Source organism: Ursus maritimus, unplaced genomic scaffold (genome assembly GCF_017311325.1).
Source record: "Ursus maritimus isolate PB19 unplaced genomic scaffold, ASM1731132v1 scaffold_10, whole genome shotgun sequence".
NCBI classification, from domain to species: Eukaryota; Metazoa; Chordata; class Mammalia; order Carnivora; family Ursidae; genus Ursus; species Ursus maritimus.
Genome location: NW_024423344.1, coordinates 79,559,304 through 79,574,677, shown reverse-complemented (window position 1 = coordinate 79,574,677; position 15,374 = coordinate 79,559,304). Strand labels below are relative to the sequence as shown.

Genomic DNA, 15,374 nt, shown 5'->3' with positions numbered 1-15,374 from the left:
ATAGGCAGCAGGGGACAGGATGATAAATGGTGAAGTCCTACCTTTTCCCGGAAGAAAGCTCTCCAGCTGGGAGTTAGAGAGAGAGGGAGCCCTGTGTTCTTGGCTATGGCAGTCTGGAACAGTCTCTGCTTTGCTGAGCTGGGAGGGAGGGGGAAGGAGTGGGTCCCAGTTCAAGTACTATGGAACCTATCTGTTCTTGCCACCTTTCAGCAGCTTTTCTTGGATAAATGTTTCTTTATATTGTGTATGCCCTTAGAACCATCTCCATAAACTTTAATGGTTGTTTTAAAATGATTTTTTATCAGTTTTGCTGGGGAGTGTGTCCAGGGACCTCCTTATGCTGTCATGCTTGGAAGACCTTCTCTGTGTGACTCATTTTTGAGATTCTTCGTTTATCATTGAGTTTTCAATCTTGGGCAGAGATATTGGTTTTTTAATTTTTTTTTTAAGCATGAATACTCACAGCAGCCTTATTTGTAATAGCCAAAGACTAGAAACAACCCAAATGTTCACCACTAGGCGAAAGGGCAAACAGACGGCGATAGCTGTGTACGAGGAGGACGACGCAGCCACAAACAGGAGCGGTCTGCGGACTCACTCGGCCGTGGCATTATGTGGGCGAAAGGCAGGAAGACGCAGACACCGCAGGAATCGACTCACACAGGGCTCAGAAAGCGCAAGCTTGTCCATGAGGACAAAGAGCAGACTGTGGGTGCATGGGGACGGGAAAGAGGAGGGGTGGGGTAGTTATTGATGGAAACAGGAGAGCTTGGGGAGTGATGGATGCAGTTATGATCCTGATTGTGCTGATATTCTCAAAGGTGTAAAGCATGTCAAATGTATCAAATGGAACACTGTAAATATAAAGTTTACTATATACCAATTATAATGTCAATAAAGCCATTAAAAAATAAAACGAAGACCGAAAACCCAACTGTTGGTCACGTATTTTCCGTATAGTGCTGATTTTTGCTATTGCGTAGCTAGCTAGCCAGGTACAGCCATGCTAATTGAACCAGGTAGTTTGCAGTGTTCTGGCTTGCTTCCCTTCCACACCATGTGTTAACTTGGTAAGTGTCTTTTTTTTTTTTAAAAGATTTTATTTATTTATTTGACAGAGATAGAGACAGCCAGAGAGAGAGGGAACACAAGCAGGGGGAGTGGGAGAGGAAGAAGCAGGCTCATAGCGGAGGAGCCTGATGTGGGGCTCGATCCTGTAAACGCCAGAATCACGCCCTGAGCCGAAGGCAGACGCTTAACCGCTGTGCCACCCAGGCGCCCCAGTAAGTGTCTTTTATTAAATAAAGGACAGAGAAATGAAACGGCCAGTGATCAGGCTCAAATAGATGCATTCTTAACAAAAATCATTGACTTTCATTCTTGCTCCATTAAACTTATCACAAGGAGACACGCCATTTCTACCATTACCTTGTGAATTAGCTTGGTGCACTCTGCTTCAACACAGGAGTGAAGCTGAATTCATCCTGAGTTTGAACGAGCAAAGTGACCACACTCTGTTCTCACCTACGGCCCAGAGTTGAGCAAAGAGAAATATGTAGGAAAGGCACAAAGGGGTCTTTGACTGCTTTAAAATTCAAGCAGGACAAGGAGGTGGTCTGTGACTTGCAAAGCCTACGGAGATAATTTCCTGGTGTGGGAGGAGTTGGGTCGCTTCCCAGGCCACCTTTGGCCCCTCACATCCCTTCCACGTTTCCTGAAGTCTGGCTCTGTCTGGCTCCCTTGTTCAAGCTCGGGCACTTCCTGTGGCCCTCTGACTGGCTGGCACCTCCCCGGGATCACTTCTGCTTCCTCTTTTCCCTCCTCCTCCCCTCACTTCCTGTGCGTGACGAATCAGGCAAGTTCTGAGGGGGAAGCCACTTGATTGTGTGGGCTGGTTGGGATCCGGGCAGCAGGGGGAGACTCTCCCTGTAGGATCCTGTCCTGGATTGAGATTAACTCTTAGTTTAGGGTACTTCATTACAGCTTTCAGGTAAGTAGCCTCAGCAGTGATTTTTATACTCAAGTTAAATATCTGTCTTTAAAGCAGAAAGCGATTCCAAATCTAATGTAAACTAGCCCAGGAAAATGGAGGTTGACCCATAACACCAGGGTTTTATGGCAGGGGCTGGATGGTGGGTGCAGCCAGGAAGCAAGGAGGCATTCCTGACACCCAGACCCTCTCCCCGTCCCCCAAACTCCCCAGAGTGAAGCCCCAGGTGAGCCACTGCTGGAAAACCCAGAGACAGATTGCTTCCACAAACCCATCCCAGCAGGAATGCAGGATCCGCCCCTCCCATGGAGCCCTCCTATGTGACACGCTTCCTGCTGCTTGCGGGTCAACTGAATTTTAATTCATTGCGAAATCTGGAAACTACTCTGAGCTTCTTGGAGACAGGCACAGGCTAAAGGTTTTAGAAGCATGCGCGCTTCTGAAAACTGGCCCGCGTTAAATCATCCATCACAAGCACTACTGAACTTTTGCATTTAAAAGGAAAGGACAGTGATTTAACCAGTGAGCAAAGTCTGGGAATTTGTAGGGTGCAGGGCACAGGGGTTATTTGCCTTAGAGAAAGGGGCTCTTAGGATTCGTAAGTGTCTCTAAATATTTGTAGGCAGATTTTAAAGACTGTGGAGACCTGCTGTCCTGCGCCATCACAGAGAGCTCCACTTTGGGTAAAAACACTGTGGTTGGTAGGGAACAGCACCAGCACTGGGCTGTCCTCTAACAAACAGGAACAGTCACCATCCCACGCTGGACACAGAGTTTCACGACCTTCGATGCTGTTTCCAGACAGACATTGGGCCCAGTGTTGTGCTGGCAGAAAAACATTCTTGGCGCTTTTGCAGATGGAAATGCAGGAGTATGCCTGAGCACGGGCCCGGGGCCAGGAACCTGCTTCCTACCATCTTCTAGGTGCCATCTTGGGCAAGTTCCATTGCTGCCTGGTGCCTCAGTTTCCCCAAGGCCCCTCCCTCATGGGATGAGTATAAGGGTTAAACAGGAAGACGGTGTAGCAGGCACAGACAGCACAGAGGGACCCCGAGAGCTGCTGTTGGTGTCCTTGTTCTGTTGTGTGTATGGAATTAGCCTGAGCCCCAGCTAAGACCCTGATTCATGCACCACGGAGGAAAAGACACAGGGCTCTCTGCAGGGAGGGTGGGAACACCGTATTCTGGCTCAGGGGCTCAGGGGCAGCTCTTCTGTGCAGGCCCTGGAGCGGAACTCTCTGGGCCCTGCCAGGTTTGGTGCTGACTGTAGGGTGCAGGGGCCCCGGTACCTCTTCTGGGTGCAGTTGTTTCTGCTCTCAGTCTGTCCCCTGGTCCTCAGGATGCAGGACAACTTCTCCAGCAGCAGGCGGTTGTCCCTGTCGATGATGGCAAGCCGCTCCCCCTCCAGCTGTGGACAGACACACAAAGAGCCTTTGGAACCACCAGTCACGTCCATGCTGTTACTGCACAGAGGTATTTAGAGGGACCCTCACCCCCCATTCCCTTTGACCTGAGCTCACCGTGGGCTTTAACTGCTTGCAAGCTTCAGCAGCCCATGCGGCATGGGCAGGCTCCTTTGTTTGTGAATTGGAATACATTAGCATGGGGCCAAATTTCATATGCTCAGAGTGCAAGTAACAGCGAGGATGCTACGATTCTTTGTGAAATTAGGTCACCCTCCAAAACTCTGTGACAGTGATGCTGATGAGGGAGTCACTTCGTGTTTTAAGAGAGGCGTCCTACACTGTTCCGAAGAGGAGAAGATTGGAGCCCAGAGGAAGTGAAAATCCTCGTGGTTTAGGGTTAGAATCTGATTGATGTGCTGGCTTGTTGACAAGGATGGGTCAGCTTCTCTGCTCTGCCCATTTCAGGTGTCATTACAACAGCCACGTGAGGAGCACGCACCACTCTGCTCTGGAGGCATCACCATCCGCATAACCACGAGAGTCTTATTCTCACTAGATGGTTTACACTTTGAGAAATAAATATTCTGTGGTGGTCAAGAAATGCTCTTGTTTATTATTTTTTATTTATTTTTATTTATTTTTAAGAAATGGTCTTGTTTAAAGCAAGGGTACTAATTGATTTCTTTAAAGCTGCAGTGAGTAACTTGCCCTGTGCATTCCTGCCCCTCCCGCCCTCTCTTCCTGGAGACAAAGGGTCAGCAGGAAGACTGGAGAAGATTCCCGGTGTACCTACCACCCACCAGCTCCGTTCTGGCGAGATGAGGTTAATTGGCTGCTGACAGGACATGTCATCGGTGATGACAGGAACTGTTTATCCCTTACTGAGCCTGCGTTTTCCATTTCCCTAGTTTCTGAGCTGACTCTCCTCATTAGCTGCACCAGTAACCGAGAAGTAGAACAGAGACTACCTTCAGCTTCTTGAGTTTCAGGTGGAGGTGGCTGAGGCTCCGTGGGGCGTGGGCGTCCACGAGGGGCTGGGCGTCCTGGACCTGTGGCGCAGAAAGGCCGTGTGACCCCAGGCACACTCTTAGCAGGTAATTAACATGCACTCAGATCCGGCACCTTCTGGGCTATGGCACGGGGGACAAGTAAAGATGAGACTCCAAGTCAGCCTGGGACAGATAGTCCTGAATGAGGCTCAGGACTTGAGTCAGAACCGAAGTACCCCTGGGGGGAAACAGCCCAGCAAACGAGCCCACACTGCTGTTTTCAGGTAGAGAATCAAGTGGGTACGGAGGAAGAACTCATTACATCTAAGCGCCAGCGGACGTTTCTATTCTGTTGCCAGAGGCCTCTAAGACGGTGAATTATGAAACTGTCTCCACCTCCCTCTAATCTCTGAGCCTCCAGGGACATGTTCAGAATGAGCACTGAAACATTGATTAACTGCAAAACGATCTCTGGTTTCCCAGCAGAAAACGTACAAAAAAGGGAAGAAAATTTATATTTTAAAATGTGATGGAGTAAATGCATGAGAGCCATATGTATTACCATGTGCAATAAAAAGGACCCCCCCCCCCCATATTCTAGATACTTGCGTGTAGACTGCTAGCCACTGGGACCTACTAGCTGGGACAGTGCTGGGAAAGCCCACCAGCTGAGTGTGTCTAAAACGATAGTGTGGGCACCACGACTCTGGGAATCAGACCCCCTGAACCACGCAGCAGAGCGGCAGGGCTTCTGTGCAGACAGCCAGGACACGGCAAAGGGGCTCGATGGCCAGAAGTCTGAGCAGCACACTCAGGAATGGGTGCGTGGCCCCTAATGTGAGGGGAAGAATGACGCGCGGAGACAAGGGAGTAACACAACTGCGTACGTGACCTGGAGGCCCTCTGTCACCAGGTGTGGAGGAAGACAAGACCAGAGGTGGGCTGGCCAGTGCTGTGGGGTGGTGAGCAGAGGTATGCCAGTGATGGTGGGAATGGGGTCAGCAGTAGCCAGGCCTCCTGGGGGCACGTGTCTGTGGGGTGGGGTGAGGGAGAAAGGAGTGGCGAAGAATGGTCCGAGGCTGGTGGTTTTGATGCCTGGTGACAGCAGGACAGGAAGAGAGGTGGTGAGCAGTTTGGGGGTAGCCAGTAAGTCCTATGTTGGGTGAGTGTGGTGCTATCTAGAAGCAATTAGTTTGGGCTGCAGGTAAAAATTTGAGGCTAATTACGGTGATTAAAAATACGACACTAATTTGCCTTACAGCCCTTACTTTTGACCGAGGTCTTTTGAATACACTGTTTTCATAGCTGCTCCCTCCTGTTTGTTATACACATTAAATACGGAGGAAAGGACCTATTCCTTACAGCTGATAAATGTGGGAGGACTGAGGACATTGAAACATTGCCATTTTATGACCATCGTAGTACAGACTGGTTGGGGCACAATCATCAGTAGAGGCTCCATCTTGGGGGAAAGTCTGGTGAGGAAGACAGAGCTAGAGTGACTGACGTGGGGCTCCGACAGAGAACGACAGGGTTCACCTCGAAGAACCATGAGATGCTCAGCACTGAGAGATGCCAGGAAGCCTGAGGCTGGCCTTCAGCGAGTGCCTGGCAAGGCTGAGAGCAGGGGCCTCGTGGAGTCTTCACAAGAGGCAGGGATGCCTGCCGTCGTCTGCTCTGCCTCTGGAGATATGAGCATGGGAGACTCTGGCTGAGCTCACAGCGGGTAAGGCTGGGGTGGGAGGGGGTGTCAGGGCTCCTCCCGGCTCAGTGCCTAAAAAGTCACAGTTTCTCTAGGCATATTTCTGGGGACCAGGCTGCCCCAAAGACCACATGCCCAGACATGGGGAGTCCACAAACTGGATTAATTGGAGCATGCCGAGCCTCCAATCAGTTTCCGGTACTTTGCCTTCCAGACGCTGGAGGGATGTTTCCAACATGAAAATGAGAAATAAAGAAACCAAACAGTGGACCTTGCAGAGACAGAGATGATGCCAGGATCAGAGGAAAACGTCGGGTAAACTCTAAGTAACAACCTTGGAGAGACAAAAGAAGATGTTGCATCTGTACAATTAGAAGGATATTCTTGGAAAAAGGAATAATTACTGATAATAGTCCTTGAAAACTAAAGCTGAAATAAACTGAATTAAAGGGCTGAGGATAAAACCGAGAAACCTCCCAAAAGTGAGCCAGAAATAGAGAAATGGACAGCAGAAGCAAAAATAAAAGGAATTAGAGATTCGATATTGGGTCTGGGACATCTAACTAGTAGGGTTTCCAGAAAGTGGAAAGGGACGGAATTTTCAGAGTCTCTAAAATGAAAGAATTCCTCAGAATGAACTCAAGGAGACTCATATGAAAGCATGTCGTCACAAAATGTCAGAACATCAGTAGTAAAGAGGAGGTCCTTCCTAAAAGTTTCCGGAAAGAAACACTCACCTGTCCACACCCGTGGTCACACAGGAGTCACAGGATTCTTTAAAGAAGGTGGCTGACGCAGAGGGCTGGCCACCCATTAACGCATGCTTACCCTGCCAGTCTCGGGCTGTCACTCCTGCCCGGACAGGACACCATTTCCCAGGAGTCTTGGCACTGAGGTATGGCCCTTGGTGAGTTCTTCCCAATGCAGCATCAGCCACCTGATGTTCCAGTTTTAGGCCAAGGTCTCTAGGAAGCAGGTGTGCTTTCTGTGCTCTCCCTCCCGCCCCCTGGCTGGACCCAGGTTGTCCCAAAGCCTAATGGGCCACGGAGCCACAGGGGAGTGGGGCTGGTCTGGAGTCATTCCCACACGGGGACAGGAGCAGGGATTACACTTGATGGTGTTAGGGTCTTTATACATTTAGGGTCTATTTGTTACAGCTGTTCACATTATCCTAACTTAAGATGAGGACCAATGCTTTCAACATTCTGAACATCAACAAGGCTATTTCCATCCCAGAATCTTATACCAAACTTTCTATCAAGAGTGGTGGTGGGGGGGGTGCCTGGGCGGCTCCATCAGTAAAGTGTCTGCCTTCAGCTCAGGTCATGATCTCAGGGTTCTGGGATCGAGACCCGCATCGGGCTCCCTGCTCAGCGGGGAGTCTGCTTCTGCCTCTGCCTGCTGCTCCCCCTGCTTGTGCTCTCTCTCTTTCTGACAAATAAATAAAGAAAATATTTTTTTTTTAAAAAAAGAGTGATGGGAGAATAGAAGGGTTTTTTGCACAGAGACCAAAAAAACCCCAAAACAAAAGAAAAAAGCCCCAAGCTAATAAAAAACCTCCCCTTCCTGTTCTTGGGAAGCCACTGTGGGACTTGCTTCATCACGTGAGCGCTTAAGCCAAGACGTGGAAAAACATGGCATCCAGGAGAAGCGTTTTCAACACGGGAGACCAGCCAAGGGAGCCCCACAGACATCAACTCAGTGGGCCCATGTGGCATGCCATGGGCCATCCAGACTGGAGCAGGAAGATGGAGGACCACAGAAGGGGGGGCCTGAAAGATTATTTGAAGTTTTTGAGAATTTTTCATCAGCATTTGATGACTAATGGAATATTTGAGAAAAAAACAGCTACAAATACATAGAAAACTCAAGCAACATGAAAACAAGGCAATATTAACTCTTAGAAGAAATTGTAAGAGAAAGGAGATATAATTACGACTTGACTAACAGTAAATGATTTTGCGTAGTCACTATAACTGGTTGTGGATTTAATAAAAACTGAGTATATCTACGTGGAGAAGATATGGCAAATAAGCATTTATTTCATTCTGAGAAATGGAGAGCATTGGAGGCATGGCTGCCTCGGGACGGGCTTTGCTACAGGGAGAGGCTCTTGTTTTTCAGCAGAGTGTTTTGGCACTATTTGATTTTTTAAAGATGTACTTACATTGTTGTAATGAACATTAAAGTATCTGAAGAATGATCAGAGAGATCACTAGAATGGAGAGAAGCATCATCAACCATGTAAGGTTCCTGAGAAAGCAGGTGGCCTGAGGGCACAGCAGAGTCAGCCACGCCTGGGCCCCAGCAGGAGCCTGGCCCCCTGGCACTGCACATGGGCTTCCCCAGCCACGCTCAGCAGCCCCGTGCCCACCAGGAGAGTGTGAATCGTTCTTTCCGGTAGGGTTTTGCCAGACGGGTGTGCACGTGAAGCCGAGGGCTCCGACGGCTCTGGTGGGTCAGCAACCTCCACCCTCCTCTGACTTCCCTCCCTGCTCTCTCCACCGGTGCCCCCACGGTGTGTTTCAGAAGTGCGGAGGGCACTGAGACAAGAGCGACGGTATTGAAGACCCCTCCCCTCCCATGGAAAATAAACAAGGGCCAACATCCTGTCCTATGGGGTTCAGATTTTGAAAACAGAAGCATCACAGTGCACCTGAGGTTGTAACTGCGCTTCAGCCCACCCCTCGCCTCCCCAGGCCACCCCCACCCTGAAGTCACCTGCACCCCTCCCACCCTGCTTATGCATCTTTACCCCTGGGAAGGCACCTATACCAACTTATTCTATTGTTATCTTTTTAAATTTACGGAAATTGTATTGACCTATAATTACCACTCTGCTTCTTTATTCACTCAAAATTATGGTTTCTAAGAAATATAGTATAAACTTTAAACATAAATAAAAATAAGAAAAATAGTATAATGAACCTCCATGTAGTCTCACTCAGCTTCACCAAAACCAACTCGTGGCCATTCTGATTTCAACTCTGCCCCCATCCACTGTCCCTCCCTCATCTGAGATTATAGCAAAGCAAACCAAGCACATCGTTTTCACCCTTAAACGTTTTAATATATGTTTCCAAAATATAGGGAAACTTTTAAAAAATACGTAAAAGTGATACCATAATCACAGCAGGTTGACAACTGTTCTTTGACTAAGTGCTCAGGGACCGCCCACGTCCCTTCTACTGTCCCTCCTCCTGCCCCGCGTGTATTTGCTTGTTTGACTTAGGACCCAAGTAAAAAGGTCCATAAATTGCACTTACTTGGTGTATCTTCTGCATCTCTCTCTCTTTTTAAAATAGTTATTTATTTATTTATATTTGAGTGACGCGGGGTGGGGGGGCGGAGGGGAGAGAGAATCTCAAGCATGCACCCCGCTGAGCATGCAGCCTGCTGACAAGGGGCTCAATCTCACAACCCTGAGATCACAACCTGAGCGGAAATCAAGTCAGATGCTTAACCGACTGAGCCACCCAGGCGCCCCTGCATCTCCGTTAACAATTATAGTTTCTCCCTCCATTTCCCGCTTTACAATGTGTTATAAGGAAACCAGATCCTTGGTCCTGTGGACATTCTCAGTCTGGATTTTGCTGACGGAATGCCTGGCACCACCTGTAAACTGACAGGAATTCAGGTTCAATTTTTTCCTTAGCAAGACTATCCCTTAGGTGATGCTGTGATATTTTATCACAAAGTGCACGTCTGCTTGTCTCTGTTTTTGTGAAAAATAGAGACGTTCCAAGTCCATCATTCATTCTGCGTTTATTCGCTGGAATACTTCTATGAAGACAAGCTTTACTTCGGGAGGATACGTACTGGGCTCTCTTTAGGGGTTGGTTCTTAGCCCCTTTCAAATGTGGCCAATAAGGTGTTTCTGTTTAACATCATTTGGAAATCAAAGATTCAAACTTATTTGGTGTGTTTCAGTCCACCGCCATTGATATTCAACGTGCCGTACCTGTGGCCTGGGAGACGGTTGGCTTTCTCAACAGTGCTACTAGCCTTGACAGTTTCCTTGCCTTCTGGAGTGACAAGATGATGCGGGATTATCTCGTATATATATCCTACCTCAACTTGGAATCTGCCATTTCTACAAGCGAGCCTGCTTCTTCCAATGGGAAAGGTGTTTAGAGACCGCAGTCTGGGAGCCAGGAGTTTCGTTTATACCAGGTTTGTTCTTCCAAGGCCTTTGCCATAGGCAGAGCTCACCTGGTCCTTCCAGCTTTGGTTCAGAACCCCATTCCCTTTAGTTCGGCTTCTGGGTCTTATTTCTTCATTGCCCTTCTCTGGAGCTCAAATTCCCAGTTCTCAACGACACCAGCATGACTCCTCATTCGCTTTATCCCACCCTAAACACACACATAGTCCATAAGAATAATACTGACATCTCGTGGACATCAGCCTCAGCAACGTACTCATGGATATGTCTCCACGGGCATGGGAAACAGAAGCAAAAATAAACCATTGGGATGACACCAAAACGAAAAACTTCTGCACAGTGAAGGAAACCACCAACAAAGAAAAAGCAACCTACCAAACGGGAGAGGGTATCTACAAATGACAAATACAGTAAGGGTTAATATCCAAGATATAAAAAGAACTTGTACAACTCAATATTGAAAAACAATCTCATTAAAAAATGGGCAGAGAATCTGAATAGACATTTTCCTGAAGAAGACATCCAGATGGCCACCAGACACATGAAAAGAGACTCAACATTCCTCATCACCAGGAAAATGCAAATCAAAACCAGTGAGGTATCCCCTCACACCTGTCAGAATGACTAGAATCAAAAAGACAAGAAATAACAAGTGTTGGAGAGAATGTGGAGAAGCGGGAAAAAGAGAACCCTCGTGCACTGTTGGTGAGAATGTAAATTGGTTCAGCCACTGTGGAAAGCAGGAGGGAGGTTCCTCAAAAAAAAAAAAAAAAGAAAAGAAAAGAAAAAAAGAAATACCACATGATCCAATAATTCCACTATAGGGTTTTTACCCAAAGAAAATGAAGACACTAATTTGAAAAGATACACGCGCCCTTACGTTTATTGTAGCGTTATTTACAGAAGCACCCAAGTGTCCGCTGATACCTGGATGGATAAAGAAGAGATGGTGCATACATGTAATGGAATATTACTCAGTCATAAAAAAGAAAGATCTTGCCATTTGCGACAACATGGATGGACCCAGAGGGTACCAGTACCGGGCTAAGTGAAACACATCAGAGAAAGATAAATAGCATACAATTTCACTTATATGTGGGATCTGAAAAGCAAAACGAACAAACAAAAAACAGACTCGTCAATGCAGAGAACAGACTGGTGGTTGCCAGAGGGGAGAGGGGTGGGGGATGGGTGAAACAGGTGACGGGCATTAAGGGGTACAAACTTCCAAGTATAAAATAAATAAGTCAAGGGGACGAAAACAACAGCATAGGGAATGCAGTCGATAATACTGAAGTCACCTTGTACACTGACAGATGGTGACTACACTTAGGGTAGTGAGCACTGAGGGATGTACAGAATTACCGAATCACTGTGCTGCACACCTGAAACCAAGACGGCATTATATGTTAGTTATACTTCAACTTAAAAAAGAAATACATAAATCAAAAAGATAAAGACAACTTAAACATGATTATGAAACCAATTGCATCTGCACTTAGGTCCATTTTATTTTCAATATCTTGGAATGCTTCTTCAGTTTAATTTTGTTTTGGAATATGCGAAATATTTACCTGGCCCCAGAGTCAAATCTGTCAAACAACTGCTTTTTCTAAGAGGTCTGGGGTGTCCCAGTCATCTTGGCCCTGTTCCCTGTTGACAAATCTAATTTTACCATCACTCCTTTAACTTCTGAAAATAAAGGATACACGATATGTGTCAATTTATTTATACGTATGTGTACGTAGCTAAATTGTCATCCCCTCTTTTTTAGACAAACGTAGCATATCTCACACCTTCTACTTCACGTTACCTTTTCCATTTCGCAATGCACTCTAGACATAATTCTATAGTGGTATGTAGAGAGGTTTCTTGTTCCTTTCCGTACCTGTATAGTACGTCATCGTGTGAAAGCACCCGAATTTATTCACCCAGCTGCCTTTGGTGGACGTTTGGGTTAGCTCCGATTCTGTCATTACAAACACTGCTGCAATCAGTATCTTTTGCGATTTCTTTTCAGATCTTTGCCAGCGTGCTTTTGGAATGGGTACTGCTGGGGTGAAGTCAAGGGCAGTTTCATTGAGGATTGCCAGTTTGGGGGATTTTGGCCAACCTGCTAGTCGAGAAAGGGCATTACAGTGCAAGTTTAATTTACATTTCGCTGTTATAAGTGAGGTGGACCAACTTTTTATAGGTTAAGAGCTACTTGCAATTCTTTTTCTGTGAACTTTTGTTCATCCCCCTTGCCCATCTTTATGTGGAGTGGTTTGCATTTTTCTTTTTCTTTTTAGAAGTTCTTTATATATAAGGATATTAACCCTTTGTGATGTAAGTTGCAATTGTTTTTCCCAATTTATACTTGTTTTTCCATGGATTATTCTGGGTTCTTTAGATATTTAACCATTTCATCTACAAATAGAAAAAAACCCCAATACCTACTTCATTGCATTTTCACACCTAATGGATTTGTCTTGTCTGCTTGCTAATACCTCTGACACAATTTAAAGGGTATACGGGATAGTAGGCATGCTTGTCCTATTTCCAACTTTATAGGGAATACCTTTAGTGTTTCCCTGTTAATTAAGTACTGTCTTAGGACCGAGACATTTATATTTTATTATGTTAGGGAAGTATCAATAGCAATGTCTATTTTATAAAGGTCATTTGAATTTTATTTTTAGCATGAATGGGTGTTTAGGCTCGGAGATGGAAGGTCCTGTTGAGATGCCAGGCTGAGGACAAGGTGCTCCATTCTAGAAATGCTTTGGGCATGGCACTCTCCTGCAAATCCTTTCTCTCCCTTTTATTGCATTGAGTCCTATATGTTCCCAAGGATTCTCAGCCCAGCAGTTAAAAACTAAGTAACTCTGAAGAGATGACTCCCCTTACTCCTAATATGGAAGAAGAATTTGTGTAAAGCCAGGTTTTAGCGCCAGCTGGTGAGATTTGGAATTGGTGCCTGCTGCTGTCTCCAGCCAGGTCAGTGTGGCGGCCGTCCCCAGTGCCCTCGCTCCTGCCTCCCTTCCTTCTGCTGCAGGCCCAGTTTCCCCAGTGCCCTCGCTCCTGCCTCCCTTCCTTCTGCTGCAGGCCCACGTTTCCCCTCATTCACCGGGACTCCGCCATCCGGACCGCAGCCTTGTCTTCCCACAATGCATTCTACTCCACAGGGACAGCGCTGCCAGCTCCCTGCACCCTCCTGTCCTGACCTCTCTGCTCCTCTCCTCTCCAGCAAACCCCTGCCAGGACTCCTGGCATCGTTCCCGCCTGGAATGGCCCCTCTGGCTGCAGTTGCCCTATTCCACACCCACAGTTCCCTTCTTTTCAGCTTTCTTAGTTGACTGTATCTGAGACTTGCTCCCCGTCTTCATGTCATTCCCGTCCAGGTAGGACATACGGCCCTCCCTTTAACACCTGACACTGGGATCACGGGTTCCCCCGCCCCGTGTCCTCGGCTGCTGGCCACACCGTACGGGGGTGTTTCCGCACTCCCTTCTTAGACCCACAACCGTGTGCTTCTGAGACATGTTGGAGGTGCACACAGCAGGGCCATGTAATTGCAGGCTCCACCACCATGCTGGGTCCCGCGCCAAATGCCAGCTTTCCCTATTCAGGTCCCTGCTTCGTGCAATGACTATTTAAAATCTTCTCTCTCACTGCTTCTTAGGTGCGGAGCCCAGTTACTCGCTCACATTGAGGGTGTTTATCCTGCCTCTTCCCAGAGACAATTCTAGTCCCTGGGACCCACACATGAGCAACAAAACCCTCATGGCATTTGCATTCTTATCTATTATTCAAAGAGGCAATGCCGGGACGCCTGGGGGAGCTCAGTCGGTGAAGCATCTGCCTTCGGCTCATGATCTCGGGGTCCTGGGATTGAGTCCCGCATCGGGCTCCCTGCTCAGTGGGGAGTCTGCTTCTCCCTCTGCCTGCTGCTCCCCTGCGTGTGCTCTTGCTCTCTGATAAATATATAAATAAAATCATAAAAAAGAGGCAGTTGATTTTGTACTTATTACCATAAGCGTTCTTTCAGTTTTTCACAGCCAACAACTATTTGCTGAGCATGACTCACCAGGTGTTACAGGTGCTGAGGATACCACAGCAGCACGATGTGGCCACCACCCCCTCAGGTGGGAGAAACACACAAGATAAAGGCGTTACATCAGTCATGTGGTGACATGAGACAGCAGAACGAGGGGCCAGAGAGTGATGGGGTGTGCTTCCTAAACGAGGGTACAGAGGAGATTGTAGCAAGCCCAGAGGTCTGGGGAAGTGCGGGTGAGCCCTGGGACAGCCGGGCTCCCAAGGAGGACAGCAGGTGCAGGGCCCAGGCCGGGGGGCGGGCAGAGCAGCCTCGCAGTAAGTGTGACCTCCCTGAGGCCACAGCATTACCACAACCCAGGCACGCAGAATCCTGGGAGGAGTAGAAAGGCCCACCTGGATCTTGTATCCTGCAGAAACCTGGGGTCCCCCTTGGGGAGATGCCTAGAGAGCATCACAGAGCAACACCCCCTTCTTAGAGCATTTCTCAACTTCGAGGAACACAGACGTGCAGAGACGGCATGGGCGGGGCATCATCAGAGGCAGAAGATAGCCACGGCAGGCCCTTTCAAAAGCACAAGGTGACCTTCTCAAATGATATCTGCATTTGTATCAAATAATGGAAATAATAGCATATCTCCTAATGGAGATAAAAGTCGGCTTTTAGTCCCCCTGGAATATGCTGTTTTGATAGGGGAGAGGGTCCGTCGGATTTCTGTGTCTTAGGATACTTTCAAGTCAGTTAGGAAACATTAAGTGCCTTATAAACGTGCCATAATTCAGAGCCCTAAAATATGGCAGCTGAAAACCACAATCCATTTAATGCAATTTTTATTGTATGATAGCAACATTTATGACCAAACTTTTAAGGAAATACGATTTCAACCACTCCATCTCTGAAAACAAAATTAGCTTTTGGTTTCCAGGGAAAGCCCTGGCGTTCCACGGGGGCAGCTCTGGCACCTGGTCTGAGCCGTCTGGGTTGGCACCCACCTTTCCTACCTTTCTCCTGTGAGCCTGGTAGGCTTTCTCCCAGGTGCGTGGCAGGCACTCGCTGCCCCCGCAGGGAGGAGTTGGCCTGGGGGCTC

The 15,374-nt window shown here is 47.7% G+C and overlaps 1 long non-coding RNA gene across 1 annotated transcript; it reads left to right on the top strand.

The window, feature by feature from the left end:
• The first annotated feature begins 1,261 nt into the window (after positions 1-1,261).
• Positions 1,262-3,991, top strand: LOC121100291. Its single transcript, XR_005832050.1, has 3 exons — positions 1,262-1,990; positions 3,329-3,462; positions 3,861-3,991. It is a non-coding gene; the product is annotated as an uncharacterized LOC121100291 (long non-coding RNA).
• The last annotated feature ends 11,383 nt before the right edge of the window (positions 3,992-15,374 follow it).